This window comes from Larus michahellis, chromosome 6, assembly GCF_964199755.1.
Source record: "Larus michahellis chromosome 6, bLarMic1.1, whole genome shotgun sequence".
Lineage (NCBI taxonomy): Eukaryota > Metazoa > Chordata > Aves > Charadriiformes > Laridae > Larus > Larus michahellis.
Genome location: NC_133901.1, coordinates 3,773,045 through 3,793,397, shown reverse-complemented (window position 1 = coordinate 3,793,397; position 20,353 = coordinate 3,773,045). Strand labels below are relative to the sequence as shown.

The 20,353-nt window shown below is 38.8% G+C and overlaps 1 protein-coding gene across 2 annotated transcripts in view; it reads left to right on the top strand.

Annotated features, from left to right (window-relative positions):
* Positions 1 to 20,353, top strand: part of NAALADL2 (N-acetylated alpha-linked acidic dipeptidase like 2) — a 503,786-nt gene that overhangs the window by 23,073 nt on the left and 460,360 nt on the right. For both annotated transcript variants that reach the window (XM_074591744.1, XM_074591745.1), the window contains exon 2: positions 20,257 to 20,319. The gene's annotated coding sequence lies outside the window, so the exon portion shown is untranslated. The remainder of the gene's footprint in view (positions 1 to 20,256; positions 20,320 to 20,353) is intronic.

Genomic DNA, 20,353 nt, shown 5'->3' with positions numbered 1-20,353 from the left:
CTTTGGCAAAGCCCTAACGAGAAGTATCTGTGTGGAGTGATGGGTGAGAAATTCTTAAAAATACATTATTTGCAGAAAGCCATGCGTATACTGGCAATTTCCAAGTAGAGTTGGGTGTATTTATCTACCCATTATAGTTCTTATTTTACGGATGAATATGCTAAGTGCTATTCAGAATTATTTGGCCATATGTTCCTGTTTTTATGGAACTTCATTTTGCATGCTCTTTATATAAATAAAATTATTCTCTTCGTGATGGTATGTAGTAAGAGGAAGAGAAAAGAATGTTATTTCAAATGTTATACCTTTTGCAAAAGAGCAGATGGTGTTTGTATGTGGGGCTTCAAGTAAGTTTTACACTTTGAAGCTACTGTTTTATTCCAGATTGTCTAAGTGAAATTAGCGTTTCTAGCTGTTCCGGAGCATACCAGGTTATATTACACTTGATGTCAGTCAGTGTGTTTTAAAGTCAGTAAAGGCGTGGAGTTACCTTGATCCTCTGTAGCTTTATTTCACTGTATTCTTTGTATAGTAGAGATTGGTGTCCGTGTGCAGGCAAGAGTTGTTGGCAGATGATTAATTTTCTGATTTGTCTTTTAATGTGAAATTTGAAATCCAGTGGTCATGCTAATTGTGGGAAAAAAACAAACTAATTTGGTTGTAATGTCTCAGTGGAATTCATAGGTGGAACTACAGGCTGCACTGAAACATTAAATTATTAAACATGCCTTTTAATAAATGTGTTCTAAAAGATTTACATCCATGAATCACAAACATCATCTGGGTGAGACTAAGGGCAGGGTTTTACATTGTATTGCTGTCTAAATTAGTTAATTGTCTTTCACTGTTCCCTTGCTTAGTTGTTTGTTGTGTTTTTTAATGACAGTATTTGGGCATGTTTAACAACATACTTTCCTTGTGGTGATTTGCTTCAGATAACTTGGGTTTAGAACTATTTTAGTAGGAACAAATCCATATGAACTCTGGCACAGAAATTATTTCTTTCATGAATATTTGAAAGTGTAATTAAAGGGTAGCAAAGAATATTGAACTGCTTAGATACACACCTTATATCTACAACAAAAAAAGGATTAGGTGGGGGACTCACAGAATCTTGTAATCCTCCTGTTGATAATCTTCCTTTTGATACTGGCTACTGCTGTGGGAACTGTTGCAGAGCATCTACGGGATGAAGGAGCTACTTCTAAGGAGGAAATTGGAACCTTGGGGATCACCTGTATGTGCAAGTGACATGTGCCTCTGCCTAGTATAGTAGACTCTGTCTGAGGCTGAATTAAGGAAGCCTAACAAAATATAAGTGGATTTACTCATTTAGAAGGTCTCTGAGAATATCTGTGGAAGAAAATAATTGACAGATCAGGCTGCTGCTTCCCTTAATTATTAAATGAGACAGGTGTGATGCACTCGTCTGCATTCTATAAATGGGACTGTAACAGCCATTCAGACCATGCATTGAGGGGAGGGCGGAAGGAAAAAAGTTCAGATTATAAAGGTAAGATAGTTACGTGGTGTCAGAAATGTGCCTCTGGAATTTTTATTTTAATAGTGAGGTTCTGTGTTACTGCATATTTTTACTGTCTCAGTTGAGAATCAAGCCTATACGATATTGTTTATATAAGTGCTTGCACAAGAGAGGCCTATGTTGAAATATTCGGAGACGCCTGGTCTTGTTTTCAGGCCAAAGTGTGGGCCCAGAGCTGACATGTGAGCGAGCATATGTTCGACATGCTGAACTACTGGTTATTCAGTCTTCTCAGTCACAGACAAGCGTGCAAAAGTATCCAATTTTCTCCTGGGATGGAATGAGAACAAATGCAAAGATATTTTTAAATCAGATTGAATTCTTGTTTTCCTACCAGCTAATCAGATGTATTAGATGCCTGATGAGTGTCTGCTATTTGAAAAACAGATACGACATGGGCAACTGTGTCTGGCACAAGCCAGATGGTTTGATTTTTTTGTCTTCATGGGAATAGTAAAAAAATACATGTAGTGAGTAAAGAGGCTGTGGAGAACACGGTGTTTCCAGGGGGGGAAAAATTGCATTTCTAGTTCTGATCAATTACCAGACTTTGCAATTTTAATACAGAGCTTTTCTTGATTACTGAGTTGTGGCTACTTTCCACTTGCTTCATCCACCTACTTGTAATGCTTTGAAAATGAATATTTTGAGACGTGCTTCGGCACTTTCATCCTTGGTCAAAAAAAGTTGTGTTTTTTTTTTTTTCCTTCATGCTTTCTAACAGCTGTTTTTCATAAGTGTGTGTGTGGAAAAATACTAATTTCCCATGTGGCCTAGCTGGCTTTTCTGCACTGTTAATACTCCACCATAACAAAAAATGATTCTGTGTAGACACTTCATGTATTTTGTATGGCAGCACTTAAGTCTAGATTTTGAAGTTGAGTAGGTAATTAACTTTGAAAGTTTAAATTCACTAAATTTGCATGTGAATTTTACATGGGTTTCAGTTTTTAAACCAGTTGCAAAGAACACTTCAGTCTTCTAGAGCAAATAAGGTCTGCTCTGTGGGAAAAAATAGAATATATTTCAAGTGAATTTTTTTATTAATTTGAATGTTCAACAGTCCAGCACTTCAGGAGTGAGAAATTCCCGGAAGGAAAAATGTTCCTGGGAGGTGTGTTCAAACATAGGATACTCATGTGGCACAAGTGTGGAGTTTTCTGTTGTTTGGCTTTTTTTGTAAAGTTATTTTTTTTGTTGGTCCACTCTGTTTGCAAAAAGGAAGATGCTGCTGTTTTATTTTGTTGAGAAAGGTACAGATGGTTCTTGCACATAAAAATTATCAATGTACCGTTGAGTATAGGGAACTAAAATGAAATACACGTTTTCATATACATAGTGGTTATATACTCAAGTATGTTAGCACACAAGAACTTATTTATGTATGCGCAGTCTTGATCAGATAGCCTTGTGGCTTCTGAATTTGAAAATAATTCCATTAAGGTTGTAGAGAATATTTATAGGAATTTTTCTGAGTCTCTATCCTAAGAGGAAATCTGAGATGTATTAAAGAATTGTTAATTTCATAGGGACTGTATAATTTGAAGAAATATTGAATTGTTATTTCAAATTATATGCAAGTAACCTGAGATGCTCTCCCTTTTGAAACAGGTATTAGTGTTTCTCTTAGGCGCTTTATGTATAATGTTAAGGTTGAAACATGTTTGTTGTCTAGTTGCTAATAGATCAGGGTTCTATAGAGTTGTCTTTGTGTATTAGTATCTGAGAGCAGATGTACTGACTGTCTCTGTGAGGGTGGGGTGTGGTATAAGGGGGCTATTATCCAGTCTTCCTTCCAGTAAGAGACTTGTGTTCCAATACATGAAAGGAGGGGAAAAAAGTGCTAGTGGATATCAAATTATAGTTGAATGATTGTAAATAAAATACTTGCTCTTGATGCTGCTTCTTAATGGAGAATTGGTTTTTGTTTGGTATGTCACTCAAGCATAAACAAAAGATTTGGAAAACTTAGTCTTCTTCCATCTTTCTCAAGACTAAGTATATTTTTGAAGAATAATACTGATGCATAAGGACTGCTTTCTGCTCTTTGTTTGGCTTATTTGGGTTTTTTCCCCTTTATAAAATAAAACACCTTTCTAGTTGTATAATGTGCTCTAAGTGGCAAAGCCTAAGTAATTTATTCCTTTTTCTAGCAGATACTGTGTGTGATTCAGTCTTGAAGTCCAGTTCTTCCTACGTTTAACAGAGACACTTCTTCTTCTTTCTTTTTCAGTTGAAAGGAGTTAATTAATGACACTTCCTAGAAAGATAAGATAGGAGTGTTACTGGGGAAAAAAAGAGGGGGGGGGAAATTTCTTGACCTTTAGTGCATAATTATTTTTAGTACAAGTTCAAAAGTCTGAAAATCACTGATGTCCTGAGAAGGCATAAAAGTGCCTGTGTAAAAGACATATCAAAGTAATTCAGTTTTTCAGAATTGAAATAAATGTGATTTAAAGGGAAGCTGTCAAGATGCTTAGATCTTAAAACCACATTAGTGGAAATTTGGTTTTTATTCTGTTAGAACTCTTGTATTTACACTATTGGTTCCAGAATAAATTAACTGAAAGCTGTAGAAAAGCTTCAGAGATTATTATTGCGGTGCTCTCTAGGGAATATTAATCCATTTATTGTTTATCCCTTGCTTTGGAGGAATTCCATCTAGAAACTTTTATTCAGTTACTTTGTGCAATGTGAAGTATTACAACCTGCTATGTGAATGTACCTCTACTTAAAGTGCAGATTGACACCGAGTTATACGGGTTTATGAAGAAAAGTGAAAAAGAACAGAGTTGTCTTTGAAACTATATAGATGACGGACCTCACAAACTGGCTTAAAATGTAGGACTGACCCTTGTCCTGATTTGCGTGGAGCAGAAATTCGGGCAGATATTTTACAAACAAAAGGAAGCCAGCAATCTGGCAACAGATAAGACTGGAGTAATTCACCGATGGGAATCTAGACAGAGGGATCTTCTTGTCTTGGTTAGCTAAATAACTCTACCTAGGAACATTCTTTAGGCACCAAGAAGTTCATCAATTTACAGAAGCTAATGTAAATATTACCTCAGTCTTTCCTGGTAATCTTTTTAAAATCGGAGCTTTTCTTAAGACTTCATTTCTGATAGTCTTACAGGCACTGACCGTACCGTAACAAGCAATAGTGTGTGTGATTTCTTTGTTTCAGAATGTTTTTTGATATTGTGCTATACTAATCGGGGTCTTCAGAGGTCTGCACTGTGTCTGTTACTTATTGCAGCAGGTTAAAAATTAAAAGGGAGTGCCAGTGAAAATTAATTTCATCAGGAGTACTTTCTGCAGACTCAGTCCTAAGACTCTGGTTTATCAGGGCTTAATAATAAGAGCAGCAATACTAAGTAAAGAGGGATTCGGTGTTTACCCAAGATACTGTTAAGATGAGAGATTTCTGGAGCTTTTCCATGATGCGTTTTTGAAGGCTGATAGCATTTTTGTAGTACTTGTGTCTTGGGTTTTTTTTTTTTATGTATTCCCTTGGCTGTGTCACATGGACTGAACAGCAGGTCAGACTTGAACAAAATAAATACACACTCCCTACAATTTGCAGAATTTTGCAATGGGATGGAATGAAGTTAAGCTGTTGGAAAGTTTGTGTTTTAAAAAAAAAAAAATTGGTCTTCCTTTAATGGATTATAGATTAACACTGCAAATATTTTTTTAAAAAAAGCCTTCTACTAAAGTACCTGCCTGAATTTGTAAACTTTTAAATGATTTTCATTAGCAGCCTAGTGTCTTTACATTGTTTAGAGGTGGAAATCTGGACAAGATTTATTCCTCCCCTCAAGCCGCTAACCTGTGTTTCTCTTCAGGCTTCTTCTGACACTGTTTTAAGCCCAAGTTTCCAGGGAGTGGATGTGTGGGTGTATTAAGCAAATTAGAAGACTTTACCTGCACTGTGTACCAATCCAAAATGAGCCTGAGGTATCTGGTATCTGAGGTGTTGGGCTTTTGTAGTGACTGCTTTAGTCAAGCTGATTTGGGGGCGATGAAACTTGGATCTCTGGATTTACATCTTGACCACGCAGTGCTTAAGTCAGGGCTCATGCTCAGGAAAGCATTCATATTTGAGATTATATGCTTCCCTCAACTAAATTAACAAATTAATGAAGAACATTTGCTGAAATCTCACTGACTTCACTTCTTAGTGAGAAGATAATTACTTCTTTCATGAATAAAGATGTGTGGTCACTGGCACAGTCAGATGACTATGAATGTTTCACAAATGTCTAACCAACATATGGGTTGCCCGTGTAGCGCTCTGAATGCTTTAAGACTTGCTGATGTGAACAAACCTGGTTCTCACACGTGCAGGGTCCCTTCCACACAGTCCATATTCACACAGGTTGGTGTATCCCTTGCACGAGAGCAAATACTTGGATTCTTGAAGTGAATGTGATGTACAAGTGTACCATACTAATGTGAGAGTACAGAACTTGCACCTTCTTACATCAGCAGACATCAAAGGCATCTTCCAAATTAATAGTAAAAGATGATGTGGGGAGGAGAGAGCAGAGTCTTTGTTGTCTTGTTACAGGAGTAGAATATGACAATACAGAGCAGACTTGAAAAAGTTGCGCTAGAATATTGAGTACCTCAGAAAAGTCTGAATAGTTGAAATGCATTGCCATAGTGTGAAGCAAGGCTGAGATTCAGTAAAAAAAACAAACCAACATCCTAGCAAATGAAGTTGGAATGCATTTTTATTGCTTTCTTAGCTTCAGGACTAGCTTTCTGAATTGGATTCCTAGTAAGAATTTGTGAAAATTTTATAAGTAACAAAGATTCATGAATAGTTTATTTCAGTCTGATTTTTCCTGATCTATACATGAGTATATTAGCTTTACGAGGCCTTTAAGGATTCAGACAGGTTTTTTTCTAAAATTCAACTCGTATTACTATCAAATTTTGTTCCCACTTAACAAGCAGAGACATTATTTAGCGGAGATCACTAGGGAGCTGCAGCTGCACACATCTGTAATTCATGCCTGTTCTGCTCCAGACATGTCTGGTGTTAGACCTCAGTGGACTTGAGTTCAGACCTGCTGCAGATTTGGCAGTTTGAAGATAATTAATTTGGTGGAAATAAACGTGTGAAAAGACTTTTGAGTGTTTTGTACTGCTGTTTTGACTAATGCAGGCTTGACTAATACAGGTTGGTTGTGTCCTCCTTTGTTTTTCTCTCTCTCTTTCCCCCCCCCCCCCTTCCCCTTTAAGTCACATGATAATGCTTTGACTGGAACAAGTGGTCACTAACAGGTAAATTAGTCAGTTTATAGAATGAGTCCAATCTGAGAGGTGAATGAAAAAATGTAAAACCCCAACCCCCCAAACCCTTGTTTATATAGTGGTTTATAATAATATATTTATGTATTTCTGAAATATAGTTTCTCCAACCTAGTTTCAAGTTAATGGAAAAAAATATTTCACTAGGGTCAGAATTAAAATACCAAGAGCAGAGCTAATACTTTATCGGAGTAGAAGTTATAGAATTCTGCAAACTCTTTGTGGTCAAACCAGCATTACGTCTGTGTAAAGTAAAGCAGGATTGATGCTGTACAGCTTGACTACCTGCTGGAGCTACTCGGGAGGCTATTTGGTGCTCTGAGGCTGCAATGGTGTGGAGTTCCCTGTGTGCTGATTTTTCTGGTGTTGCTGAATGTGTTAATGGGACCAGGACACGTTAAAAGCAGCTTTCCATGAGTTGTAAGCCAGGAAATGGAAAACTAGTAGCTCAGTTGAAGCTGGGGATAGGCTTTTGGGGAGCTCCTTAGCTGACATAACGTGTTCTTCTCTACAGTGTGTGGCTATTGGAAATGTGGGCATGGGCTTGAAGAAAATTGTCTCAGCCCCCCCCCTTTTTTTTTTTTTCCCTTCTCTTTTATAAATAGCCTCTGGTCACAAGGAAAATGTTCATAATATGAATATCTAACTAGGCACAAGAGGGAATGACATTGGATTTGGAAGACTTGGTCAATATTCAAATATAGCCAGTGTTCCCCTCTATGGCCTTTGCCAAGGCCATTTTTTTTCCTGTGCTTTTACTTTCCAGTCTATCAAGTGAGTGATGTTAGGCTGTCTTTCTAAAGAAATTCCAGAAATTGCAGTAAAAAGCAATGAATTAGATCTAAGAATTATAGTTTTGTTTAGTCGTATGACTTTAGAAACCTTATTATGTCACTCCAGTTATCAGCCAAAACTATAATCTCATTGAATGAATGATGAAACTTATTCTCAGTGGCAATCAATGTCTCAAAAATGAAATATGTGGCAAGACAGTTCCTAGGATAATAAAAATTAAAAACGACAAAGCAAAGGCAATGTAAATAAATATGACCTTGTTACTTTGTGCACTCAGGTCAATGATCGCAACAAGCCTATGCTTCTTTGTGCTGAATATTCATGGTTTGAATAGGAAGGCTAAAAATGGATAATTATGGAGGCAATGACATGTTTTGTCAGGCTGTGTTAATATCCTTTGGGCTGTAACTTAATGCTGATCTAGTAGTAACAACATCATAGCGTCTCCAGCTTCATGTGAACTGTAGTTCCTGATCGATGATAATGCATTCCACTGTGACTTACGCTTCTCGTGTGCCCAGCTTTAATGTGTTCTTCGACTTCCCCTCGCAATGGATCTTCTAGCATAAGCTCTAACTAGAATAACAGTAATTGAAAAATCTTTTTTGATAATGAGGAAACCTCTGCAAATATTCACAACGTATCACATAAAATTCCTGTGTCAGAGTTGCTTGGGGGACAGGTATTTTTAGTCAAAGATAAATGTCACAAAATAGATCTTCTGTCAGAAGGATGCTTTGGTTCATCACCAGGGGCAGAAAAACTTAAATGAAAATCACATTTTTGGATCTGTTTGTGTTCAGTTAGATATTTGTATTCTGTTTTCCTTGTGAGCAGAGGATATTTGGAAAAACAAACAAACAAAAAAAACCCCAAACCAAAAAACCCTCAACCTCAAACACTTAAGAAATAGGAAGTGTTGTTCCAGAATGGATCACTGGGAGGAGCTGTTCATTACGACTTTTTTGTGTTAAATCAGCAACAAAGGAATGATGGAGCCAAACTTACTTTGCCATAAGTGGGGAATACTCTCTGTTTGTAGAGAGTGATCAATGGCTTTAAAAAAAAAAAAAAAAAAAAAAAAACAAAAACAAAACAAAAAAAAAAACAAACAAACAAACAAAAAAACCAACCCAAAAAACCAGGAAGGAGTGGACAACAAGTTGACTATAAGCTAGCAACAGCAGTGTGCCCTTGTGGCCAAGAAGGCTAATGGTCTCCTGGGGCACATTAAAAAGCTTGTGGCCAATAGGTTGAGGGAGGTCACCCTCCCCCTCTACTCTGCCCTGGTGAGGCCGCACCTGGAGTACTGTGTCCAGTTCTGGGCCCCCCAGTTCAAGAAAGGCAGGGAACTACTGGAAAGAGTCTGGCAGAGGACTACGAAGATGGTCAAGGGACTGGAGCACCTCTCTTATGAGGAGAGGCTGAGAGTCCTGGGTCTGTTTAACCTGGAGAAGAGAAAACTGAGAGGGGATCTCATAAGTGCTTATACATACTTCAAGGTTTGGTGTCAGGAGAATGGGGCCAGGCTCTTTCGGTGGTGCCTGGCAACAGGACAAGAGGTAACGGGCAAAAACTTAAGCATGGGAAGCTCCACCTAAACATGAGGAGGAACTTCTTTCCTTTGAGGGTGGCAGAGCCCTGGCACAGGCTGCCCGGAGAGGTGGTGGAGTCTCTGTCTCTGGAGATGTTCCAAACCCACCTGGACGCGTTCCTGTGCCACCTGCTCTGGGTGACCCTGCTATGGCAGGGGGGCTCGATGAGGTGATCTTCAAAAGACCCTTCCAACCCCTGCCATTCTGTGAGTGGTCACTTGAAGCGAAAGGACTAATTCACTAAAACTGTAAAACTTTTATTGCATATTAACTGTAAAATGGAAGTACAGTTAGGCCACATCATGTCCAGTGGGAATGCGCTAAATGGGTAGGAGTTGTACAGCTGTCCATTAACACACAGGAGAGCTCATGAGTTCCAAATAAGACAAAAACCATTCCTACCATTGGACTACTGAAAGGACCTTTTTTAACAGTAATGCTGTTACACCTAGAAGGTAATCCATCTCATAAAGACCATTAGTATTTGTATCCTGATATGATAGAGTGAAAGGGGAAAAAATCTCTTTGTAAAAATTCTCCACCACTATCTCCATAATCTCTACTTGAGTGAGCATCAGCCAAGTGAGAAAATGAAAAATTATAACCTGCCAAGCATCAGTGGCAGACTGAAATGATAAAATTGCAAGTTAATAACAGTGATGCCTCAGAAAAATTTGCTGGCCAATTGAACATTGCTTTATCCAAGGTCATATCTTGCAGCTGATTATCTTTAGTAATTTGCAGATGAGGACTTTCTACCTTTCTTATGGCAAGTGAAGATCGGGGAAATGCCAGGTACAGTTTAAAACTCAAGGCTGTCAATCTCTTCAGATCAAAAGTAAATCATGTTCCCTGCTTATTTGCTTAAGACTGGGCACAGGAATTATTTCCATTGTAGTGAAGTGGGACGTCTGTGCTATCCTTTATGGCAGTGAGAAAGTCAGCGTAACGTGAAAACTCACAGTGGAGTGAGGCTGATGAAGGGATTGAAAGTAGGAGAAACTAAAGCTTGTCAGAGTTTCTTCTGGAGCAGACTCTTGCCTAACGTTCATGTGATGATTTTTACATAATAGTGTTAAAAGAGATTATGTTGCATCTTTTTGAGGTTTCTTAAGGAATGTGAACCTATTGCAGGCTAATACACAAGACACGCTGTATGTGGAGTCCTGTGAAATAACCAGCATGCTTTACTGGAATCCAAGGTGTGAAAATCATTAGTGAACTGTAGCAGCACTTAATTTCCTCCAGCACAGTCTACACAATCATCTTAGCATTGCAGAGTGAACCTTGCTACATTTGCAAAGCATTGGCACGCTGTCACTTATTTAAAATAGACCATTCTTCAACAAATGGAATGTATCATTAGTTTATGGAAACTCCTGCGCTGGGAAGGGCTGTGCAGGGAAAACCCTCCATGGTGTTGTGTCAGTGTGGTTCTGTGGTCCCTTTAATGAAGGCTATGCAACAACCTGATATGCTGAGTGCACGCTGTGGTTCCAGGGAGATTTTGTGGTGTGGTGGTTCAGAAATCTTGTCTGTGGGTAATTGTTTTTCAACCACTGAGTTGTTGCTGCGCAGAAAGGAGCGCAGCACTTCTGTCTAACATGGAAAGCGAAGGGCACTTCTTACTGGAAGGTTGATGGAGTACTCTATTTGTAACTGCCCTGTTTTCTAACCATGTAGGTCTTTTCTGTCATTAAAATAATAAAAATACTTGAGCAGCTCTATTCAAGGACTCTCCAAAGGCATTCATTTTTATTCCTGTATGTGTGAGCTTTGTCAGCTAGGGCTATTCTGTGTTGAGATGGCCAAAAGTGTCGCTGGAGGGCTTTTCAAGAATGAGAGGATTAACTTGCAAAGGTGTTACTGGCGATCGTTAATGCTCACGGTGGTCAGGAGCCTGGGTTGAAGGCTCAGCCTCTAGAACCAAGTCATCTGGGTGTTTGCTCAATGGGAACGTGAGCTGAATTCCCAGCAGTATTTCCCAGCTTTGCGTGGAAGTCCCCTATCAGATCGCTCATGTCCTGTCTGGCTTCTGAGATCTGACAAGATTGCAGCTTGAACTGTTTAATTTTTCTCGCTGCCATGTAATGCATCATATTGAGTTAGTTCAGTAGCCCTGATCTAATGCTTACTGCAATGAAACTGTAAATGTATCAATCAATACTTATTTCAGTAAACGTAAAGGAAAATGAAAATTCTTTTGACAACTCCTGTCTGTTTCGTTATCTCTCTCGTTTTTAATTGCAAATCTGTCTCCTAAAGTTTCCACACTTCCTTAAAATTTGTAGCTTGTCTTCTTTCATACACATCAGGCTGATGCCAGCAGCACTGTCCTCTCCCAAACAAGGTTCCATCTCATGCATTAGGTTAATCTGCTGCATTCCTGCAGCAGAAGGAACCCAAATCTTTCCTGACATATCCAGGCAGCTGGACCTAGGAGCAAAAATTTCAGGGAATGTGAGACTTCAAACTTGATGTTTTATCGGGTTGTTATTTTTTTTCCTCAACGTAGTTTCGCTTTAGGATATTTGCAATGCAAGCAAAGCAAAGAAGCTTTAGTATTGCCATTCTCTAGCATCACTTGGTCTTATCTAGTGCTATGTGATGTCTGATATGCAGACCCTGACAGGCAGTGCTCTGTCCCAGCCAGCCAGAGCAGCAGTTGTTGGATGATGTTTGTGTACAAAGGGGAATGTCTTCACTGAAGTATCACGGAATATGATATTTTTCCCACTTATACTGCTTTCAGTGTATGCAGGAAAGTGTGTATCTGTGTGTAATATTTCTAAGTATATATGCTTTCATATACGCTCTCTTCCCACCATTTTTATGACGGTATAAAAGAGTCTTAGTGGAGATTAAATTCCTCCCCTTTTTCTGTAAATCATACCTTTAGTCAGATTTCTAGTGTAGTAGTTTTCTTTTAATGTTGCAGATACTAAGAGACAGACATACAGCTGAGAAGAAGAAACAAAGCATAGAGAAGATAAATATCTGGACACAGCTAGGCATGAGTTTTTCTTCGTACCTCCCAGAACAGAACTGGATTAGTTGTCCCTTTCTTCTGTTTACAGCAGCAGTGTTGGTTTAGACACTTTTTTCTGCATCCTCTCCATGGGATGACAGGACAGGACACAACTTTCTTGTGCTTGCTTATATACAGCCAGCTGTGTGGATGCATAGTACTCTGTGGATAGAGGAGAGAGCATCCGTATCTTATGACTTGCAGTCATAAAATTGTGATTCTTTCCAAACTAAGAGAGGGTGGAGCAGGCTCTTCTCCAAATGAGGCCATTTTTGCATGCTGTTGTGAAGAGAGAGAGGTCGACTCTCCTTTTCGCTTTTCAGGAAGCTTAATGCTTCTGCGCTGCCTTCAGCCAAATGCTGGTATAGGCTTTCTAAGGGAACTTTTGTGCAGTGATTCATTTAGCAATGAAATTGCATGTAGGAAAAGTGGACTTGACCAGGAGAAAGGTAAGGTTAAAGCAAGTATTTAGACTTTTTTTTTTTTTTAAAGCTAGTCAGAGTAGATTAAGGCCACTGAACACACATTTAATGCTTTAAAACAGAATCACAAAGCTGTACTTTTTTCCCACAAAGGTCTTCTAGAACATTGTACATGTATTAATCAACACTTATTTTAAAGCCTCTCTTGTGGCAGGTATTCCTGTATGAGGGTTCTTGTCTTGTAACTATGCAAGAAATCAAAATTGTTCATTTAATTGACCCCTCTGGCCTTAAAATGAATATAAATACTTGCAGACCCTTGTTTTTTTCTTGTTTTGTTTTCTTTTGAAAACATTGTTTTAAGGTACCCGACCCTGTGATCATACTTTTCTAAGTTTTATCTGGTAGGCCTGTTACTTTCAGAGGCTGATAGTGAAATGATGGGAGAGATTTAAAATAGATTTCTGTTCTGAAGCCTGTGTTGATTATTAAAGTATGTGAAGAGTTCCCTGACCCATTACAAAATATTCTTTGGTAACAGAAAGCATAATGCATTCTGATGACACTTATAATTGCAGTACTTCCAGAACAATTACCCTGGTAGTTCATTTTCATATTGTTGGGAATCATATTTGCATGTTATATTTAATTGAAAACGGCATGCTTTGCTCTGTGCACATCTGGAAATACTCATTGGGTTTAACTTGAGAGCAAATGTTTATTTACTTCGCAGGTAAGCAAACATTTAGCTATCCTGACAGGAGAATGCATTTTAATATCACTTGCGTGTGATACTACATCCCTATACAGCTGCATTTTTCCAACTTAGAGCCAGTCCAAGTAGTGGTGGATACTGAATGCTTAGATTTTTATTCACCATATCAGAATCCAATGGTGATGAAGTTTTGAATTGTGCCAGAAACTAATTTGTAGTGAGATGTTGGCTTCTATGTCCTCAGATTCATTTGCTGATGTTGCCTCTCCTCAGTTAAATTATACACTTTTGTAATAGGTGAGGTTCTAGCTCAGTACTTCCAAAGAAAAAGGAAACAGCTCTCAAAACGTGGAACAGTTGCGCTTTGCCACGATAAAACACACCCTTTCCTTTGACAAAGAGATGTTTGTGAACTTCTCATATGTCACTGAAGACACCTGGTTAATGGAGTGGCAAAAACTGAAGTAGGAAGGCCATCTCTGTAGAGGATGAACAAAAAGATAACAGGGTGGTGGGCTGGTACAGAACAAGGAGGCAGATTCATGAGTGAAAATAAATTTAATAAAACAAACAAACAAAAAAAACAAAACAAAACCCAACCAAACAAAAGACCGCCCCAAAACAAAAAAGTTAAAACAGTGATGTCTGGGTGGGTGTAATTTGCCTGGGTTAAAGTCAGGCTTGTAAATTAAAACTCGAATAAACACAGCTTTTCCTGGGATGGATTTGGGCATTCTAGAAAGTCTTTTGAATAGAGTTCGTCCTATATTTTGAGGTTAGATTACCCTGATGAAAATAACTTCTTTGTGTGCTTTCTGGATATGTAGTTTAATCAGAGTGTCTTGGAAAGAAGTGTTGGACTACGGTGAGAATTTTCTTGGTGTGATGTCTACATACTTTGTTTCACAGGAGAGGAGGAAAGGGCTGTGGTCATTCTCCTTGTGAATGGGAAAGAGCTACTGAAAGCATGTTTTCAACACTAGCCTCTTCTGTGTTCTCTTTACACTGGTAATGTTACTGAGGTTAATGGTTTAATTATTTTTTTTTTTTGCTCAAATTCGCAGCTAAAAATACTTTCTGGAGTGTGAAACAATTGTTAAATTAGCAGTTATTAATATGCAGTGATTGTAAGTGAAAGTCAGGCTGGGTGTGGACGAATTCTTAGTGCATGGAAATCAGTGTTATCATCTGAGGTCAGTTTTTCCCTGTTATGTTATCTTCCAAAGGCCTTCTGCTTAACAGAATATAATGACTTATATTCCAGACAGCTCCAGGTACTTTATTTTGTACACTTCTGAATCCTTCCACTGTGCCTTGTCGTCAGGCAGACAGAATGCCACCCTGTCCTAGCACTGCATGAGGCTACCCCAGTTTAACTTGTGATACAGCTGGAACTGGCAACAGGAGCGAAGGTTTTGTTGTATGAACAGAACTCGTTGGTATGTCCGTGGTTGGTTGGTATGTCCAGTGAGTAGTTGCTAGATAGGAGCTCATTTTGGTTGTTACCAAGCTGGGTGGCAGTCATTTGGCACGTAGAAGATACTGAACTAGCCAGTCTTCCTAAGCTCTTAACGTCCATTGTTTTAGGGACTAATTTTTTTTAAAAAAGCAGTGTTTCTTCCAACAGCGCATACTGCTTTTTTTGTTTGTTCAGGGTAAAAATGTGTGTGGCCTTGGTTTAAAAAAAAAAAAAAAAAAAAAAAAGGAAAGTACAAGATCAAATTCCATTGCATAAAAGTACATCTGAAAAGTTAAGTAAAAATCCTTTCCTACAGATTAAGACTGCTGCCTTTCTCCTCCCTTTTAAACATTTAAACAGACTCTTTACATGCTGCTTAAGCCTTCAGGTCAAAGTTACGGGGTGCTTTAGCCAGGCTGGAGTCTGAGAACGAGACCCAAACCAGGACAATAACAAAATGACACAAAGATTGACTACACTGTGCTTGCTGGATGAAGTGAAAACTGCTGAAATATAAATCCTATATCCTGGGATTTCACTGCCTGCTGGAACTAATCTCATTAACTTAAAACCACCTGAGGCTTAAGAGAGATATATGCTGCCGTGAGAAATTATATTTATCTCATCCTAGGGGGAAATCCTTTCCCTCCCCCAGTTTACCTTACTTTTGACTTTGTCATTCTTGAATTACCAGGTCATTTCTCCCCCATGGGAAAGTCGTCATAGCTCACAGCAACGCAGTTATTGTAGCTGAAGTTCACTGCCGTATGAATGCTGAGATCACTGTTCAAGGTTTTTCTTCTTAAATAATTTCCTAAAGAAAACAAAGACTGGAAAAATAATCCTATGATATGTGTTAGCAGTTTACTTAAATAAAATTCCTTTAGGGTTATGGGAAAGGATTCCAGAACTAAAGTCATGGCATAAGGAAAACAGCCTATTGAAAATATTTAGGTGTTTATTGCCATTGTAAACCAAATATTGAGTTTTCTTTAACCAGAACAGTTTTAAGAGATCGGTTGCCTGTGATAACTGGTAATTGGATGCAGGAATGTCAAATGCAGGGTTGGAGTTGTAAATGCAGTGAGCACTGCCAGAGAGAGCTGTGTAATCGTGTGGTTGATTGCTGCACTTGGGGTGAGACTAGATCCCAAATCTACATGCAGTATTAAAGTCCAGCCAGTAGAAATGCTCCTTTTGACATTGAAGGGTTTTGGGTGAGGCCTTATTGGACTTTGCAGCAAGGCAAGATGACCTTGTTCAAGTGTCTTTTAATGTTTGTCTACTTATGAAAAAATAAATGAATCAATATTGAGTTATTCATTAAACAGCTCAAACATAGAATGATATTAAGAAAAGTAATACTGAAGCTGGATTAACTCTGAAAACCAAAAACTCAAGGCCTGATCTCTGAGCCAGTCTGCAGAAAGCTTTATGCAGTGAAAGCTTTTCGTGGTGAGCCTGGCCCTCAGCTCCCTGCTTCCAGAAGGGAGCCCGGGGTACGTTTGACTTGTGGAGGTGGAAATTACTTGCAGCTCTTCTGGAGTGCCCTAAAACCAGCTTCTTCCAGTGAGTGTTTCCACCAGCGGACCTGTGGCTGGCATCCTGCTGCTGTAACTGGTGATGTGGCTTGTGAATCTTAGGATAGGCAGCGAAATGGAGGTGCTGGTTTCAGTGAATAAGAGAAACGACCACTGAACAAAACTACACGCAAGTTCTGTAAAATCCAGTTCATCTCAAAAGGCGATTTGTGGATTTGCATAACAAATCTGTCAAAGTTCAACATTAATAGTGGCTTATTATCCCCAAGTCACCATTTTAACCAGCAGCCGGTGATAGTTTATGTATAGGGACAACACTAAATACAGTTGCAATTGCAGACCACTTAAAGTAATAAGAATGAGAATATAAGGCCCTGATTCTAGTTTATCCTCGTGGTATGAATGGAGAGCAGGACAGAAGGTTGCTTTGCCATACTGGTGTCTGTCAGTATGGAGGCCAAGATGAAGAAAAGGTTTCAATTTTCAGAATGTCCTTCTTCCCTGTTACCACAGGCAAAAGTGATGTGTGATGTCTTTGGTATAACTGGAGTGCTGAATCAATGTTGGACCCTGTTTCTCCCGTGAATGTCATGGACAGCAGGAGCCTCATTGAGGGCCACATGAGGAAGTGCAGAGGATGCTCTCCTGTCTTGTTTTCCTATCTTGAAAACAAGATAGGTTTACACATTCCAGCACCAAAAGAGATCTGTTCATCTCCTAATTTACCCCCAAAGCCACCCTGTTGTTTCAGGGAGCTTGTTTGGAGTACAGACTAGATGAAACTTGACTGAGCCGTGACGATGGTAAAATTCGGTGCTTGACAGTACAAGGAGGGTGTTTTAGGCATAAATAATGATCAGTGAATTTATGAAGAACAGATAGGATGATGGTTGAGTCGGGGGACGGTAGGATAGTTCACTAGGGGGTTTTGGTTTGCAAGGGTGTTACTTATTTCTGTTTGGACCTACAATTAATGCTTGATTTAACAGTTTCTAGTAACAGATGGACATGAGCTATAACAATGAAACGTTTCCAGCAGTGTTAATAGCAGCTCAGGTCAATTTGTGGTGCAGGTAATCAGGAGTGTAGTGCTCTTCTGTTGTGGCTTGTTCAGAAGCCTACCTGAGTTCCTTGATAACGGTACAGCAGTTTATTGTGTGAACTTTAATTTTATATGCAAAGCAATGAAATGTTGGAGTTAAGGTTGGAAAAGCCAAGAACAAAATGCAGAGAGCACTCCAGTGTTTTAATGGACTTTTGTCCAATATCTGGCTGTTTCCAGATATTTAGACGTCTTGGAACATACATCAATAGAACAAATCACTTGTGAACGCCCCATTAAAGATGTTGACGGGAATACAATGAAATGCGCATGAGCAAGTAGTTAAGTGCATTCATGTAACTTACCTGGCCAATTTAGTGCTAATTATGTATTGTTGTGAGATGTAAGTGAATTTGGCCCGGTGTTTTTGATGAATTTTATTGAATAATGAATAAATCAGTGAAGGTATAAAGGATTACGGATATTGTGTTGCTAAGAAGAGAGGCTATAGTGGTGTATGCTTGCTGAACTCCAATGTTACGTTCCTCTTCAGTCCTACATAAATAAGTGCTGCGTATTCTAGTTTATTTAGTGATGGACAGGCTGTTAATTCTTAAAATAGCTAAGGAGTAGGAACCTGACACCTTGAATGATTTATGTGTTTTCTTTGTAAGGTTGTTTCTGTTTTGTAACCTTTAAAATGTGGGGTTTATGAGTGGTATCATTAAAATTTATACTCCCTCTAGTATGTGATGTTAGTCATTATTGCTCTGCTGTGCCTCCAGATCACCTGTCTGAATTATAAAGCAGCCTTCCTTGGAGCTAAATAGTAATTTTTTTTTCCTTTCTAGAGTAAATGCATGTTGACTTCATTATATTTCACTGTCGTCTCCCGTGCTGGAGCAGAGGTTAGGATCTGGCCTTTTCTGCTTCCCATCCAAATGTGAAAGGTTGCTAGGAGTAACTGCGTATATCTAAGAATGAAATATGAAGGGTCTTTTAACTTAGGAGAATTCCTAATCAATCAGAAGAAACTGCCAGAGAATTTGTTCTGAAGTGTACTTTATTTTTTTGTGCACTCAGATTGATATGCTCAGTAGGTGATTTAATGTTGTGCTAGGCTTTGTTACGCTGATTTTGAAATGTTTCAGTGAAGACTGAATATTCAGTAAGAGAAAAATATAAGCTAATACTGAAAGTGAATTACAATCCTTGCTTCTGTCAATCGATAGACTTCTTAAAAAAGACCTTACGTGTACCAGGAAGGATTTTGCAAAAGACTTCAAAGTTACACCTTTAGTCTGCGTCCTGAAAGCAAAGGTGCCAAAAATGTTTCCTTTTAGAAAGTTCTGTCATATGCAGAAAAGTTGTGGGCTTTTTGGAAGCAAATAAAATGGGAAATGGAAGCTTGCTTGAGCTGTGGATTACTGCACCGGTTCTGTGAAGGTTGTCAAGCAAACTGCTTGTTGCTGTTCTGTAACTCATGAATATGACTCATCTCTCCTTTTTTTTTTTCAAGACACGAAAGAGCTTTACTCACAGTTTATGTAGACAGATCGCATAGCAGATTGCAGTATGACGAATTCCTTGCAAGCTCCCCAAACAGGATTTGGTTAGCTAGATTTAACACAGGTAATAGGGAATTGTTTTCTGAAACACAGACTGAGCAGTATTATTCTGGATGTTTTAGTTTTTTCAACTCAGACTTGCTTGCCTCGTGCAATAGATCTAGGATTCAAGCTCCTCTTAGCAATGCTAATAGGAGAGGTTTTGCTATTTTTTTATTTATTTTTTTACAAAAACCTTTACTGTTGTAATAACAAGTGTTTTACTGATGTTAACAGAGGACAAGATACTAATTTCAGTGCAGCCTGAGGCTACTATTCAGTACTGTCATCTATTTCCATTGAAAGATGTGCGATGTAGTACTAAGAAACAAGTTTGAACAACAAAAAAAGTGTTATTGTTGGAAAGCTTGAGAACGAAATAGCTCAGATTGGAGTTATATCAGATTAAGCGCACTCAAGCGTTAGATCCTCAAACCAGTGGCCTCTCCGTGAAACATTGGTATAATGCTGTGTGTTCTTACAGCTTTTAAAATTCCCTGTCTGCTTCTGTTCCCAACATGATTATCCCCTCAATATTTGCAAGGCAAGTTTCATGTCGTGTTACAAATTTCCCCATTTATTTTTGCGTGGGCGTCAGAGGTCCCTGCATTGAGGCCGTCCAGTAGCATAATTCGTAGAGCTGGAAGGGGTGCTCTGTGGGTTCTCTCCTAATATCAACTAAGGCCTATTTCAAGAGTCCCTGTCCTCCCCTCGCCGCACGCACTGCGACTAGACTTTAAACTTCAACTTGATCGTATTTAATCAATTTGCTCTATGCTGCTTATGCGTATTTAAAATAGTGAGCGAGCTCCATACGTACATGTCAGTGAGATAGTGAAGAAGGTAGAAAGAAGAGCTGTGATGCTGATTAGAGGAGGCTGTGTAGCGTTTTTCATAGGGTTAATGCTTTCCAAATTGGAGGGTATAAGATTGAAAGTGAAGGGCATACTCCTTGTTGAGGGAAAGTGGTAGAGTGGGTCTAATGCAGAATCTCATTAAAGCAACTGTCAGGATTCCTCTATTTTACCGTCACCTCCCCTATTCTATAAGAGTCAACTGTCGTTTTGAGTGAGCATGCTGCCAAAGAGGCATTTACAAATAAATGAAAAATGTCACAATTGATTTTGCTCCTTTCAGAGTACTCTGTGTCAGGTTTGTCACAAACCCTTTGTTATTCTCTCTTTCAGATCTCTGGTCTGGACATTGGAAATAACTTTGGATGGTTCTGGGCTTCTTTCTGTTGACCCAGGGTAAGTCTCTGGATTATGACTTTTTATTAACATT